The sequence below is a fragment of the Dromiciops gliroides genome, chromosome 5 (assembly GCF_019393635.1).
Source record: "Dromiciops gliroides isolate mDroGli1 chromosome 5, mDroGli1.pri, whole genome shotgun sequence".
NCBI lineage: Eukaryota > Metazoa > Chordata > Mammalia > Microbiotheria > Microbiotheriidae > Dromiciops > Dromiciops gliroides.
Window position 1 is genome coordinate 254,430,041 of NC_057865.1, and position 2,170 is coordinate 254,432,210.

Genomic DNA, 2,170 nt, shown 5'->3' on the forward strand with positions numbered 1-2,170 from the left:
AAATGCAATGTTATGGATATGATACTGTATATATTTATTCTGTTAAATATTTCCCCAGTCCAATTACATTTTAATCTGCTTCTGCAGCCCTTAGGATGGGCTGCACATTCGACACCTCTGGGATAAAACTCCTTTGAGGTCTTCTCAAACTAGAAATGGAATATGTTGAGAAATGACGGAATCATTCATCCAGATAATTTAGCATTAAGAGGGTTTTAGAGAGTCATCTGTTTAGAGGATCATGGCTTTAGAAATGGAAGGGACCACCTAGTATATAACGTGCTCATTTTACAGATGAAGAAACAGGGTCTTAAAGGGATTAAGTGACTTCCCCAGGGACACACACAGGTGAAATTTGAAGCTAGGTATTCCTGATTCCAGATCTAGCACTCTATGTAGTCTATGACACTGCTTCTGCTTCTTGGTTTATAGGAGCTCAAGTTCAAGGTCACGTTACTACTTAGCAACAGACCTTGTACGTATGAGGTAACTCATCTGAGTTTGCATTATCTAACAGAGGACAAAAAAATATACTGCACTCAACTATTTATTTTGTTGTTCAGTTGTTTTTCAGCTGTGTCTGATTGTCTGTGACCCCATTTGGTATTTTCTTGGCAAAAATACTAGAGTGGTTTTTTATTTCCTTCTCCAGCTCATTTTTTCAGATGAGGAAACTGTGGCAAACAGGGTGAAGTGACTTGCTCAGGATCACAGAGCTAGTAAGTCTCTGAGGATGAAGTTGAACTCGGGTCTTCTTAACTCCAGGCTGAGTGCTCTACCCACTGTGCCACTTAGCTGCTCCTCACACAACTATGCCCAACTTATAAAACAGATTGGAAGTTAGACAGAAGCAGATTTTGACTAATAAGGGAAAAATGTTGAGTGGCTCAAATTTAGAGTGGGGTCCTATCTCCACTATTATTATATATTGTTCTAGAAATGCTAGCTACAGTAATAAGGTAAGAGAATAAATCTAAAAATATGAACATCAGCAAAAAAAGATTAGATTTCCCTACTTGCAGATGAACCAAGAGGATCAACAAAGACACTAATTGAGATGATTGATCATTTTAGTTCAGCAGCAGGATACAAAATAAAGACACAAATTTTCTCCCAAATTTCTATACCATGTCAAAAAAATCTAGGAAGAAATGAGAGAAAATCCATTTAAAATAACCATAAAATACATAAAACATATAGGAATTAATCTCTCATGGACAACGTAACATTTATATAATTACAATTACAAGGTTCTCTGCAGAAATAAAGGAATACATAAATGGAGAGAGATCATTCACTCAACTCATGGTTGGGTTGTACTGATTTAACAAAATAACAATACCTAAATTAATTTACAAATTTATTTCTATTCCAACTAAATTACATAGGGGATACTTTGTAGAACTGAAGAAAAGTATCATCTGGAATAGTTAATTAAAATTATATAAACAAAGCAAACCAAAAAAATTCATCTCAGGGAGCAAAAGATCTAGAATCTCAGGGGAAATAAATTATGAGAAAAATATGAATGAAGAGGGTTGGCATTACCTGGCTTTTCCTTATTATGGAACAATTATCCTTGGAACTATTTGGTTTGTATGATAAGCAAGAAACAGATGAAATAAAAAACAGTGGTCGAATGTTTGATAAATCTAAGTACATTAGTTATTGGAGGCAGGACAATCTTTTTTTTTTTTTAATAAGGATTGCTAGGAAAACTGGAAAGCAGTTTCGCAGAAATTAGGTTTAGACTACTATCTCACATTCTATATCTCAATAAACTCAAGAGGGAAACATGACCTACTTTAAAAAAAACTTAAAAAGAAATTAAAGAAATAGAAAAGAAGGAGATGAAGTATCTTCCCCAGCTGTGGCTAGGGTGATAATTTTTAATAAATGAGGCATAGAGGAGATCATAAATGCTAAAATAACTCATTTTGATTGCACAAACTGAAAAACGCTTTTGCACAATGATGATAGGATAAGAAAAGAAACTTCATAAGTTGGAGTGGGAAAAATATTTGTATCAAGTATCATCAATAAAAGCCTGGTTCCGAGAAATTTAAGTAATAGATAGAAAATATAACACCAAGAGTGAAGTAGTCAAAGGAAATGAACAGTTTTTTTTTTTTAAATTGTGGGAGCATGGCTTAGCATCAGAGATGCTGCA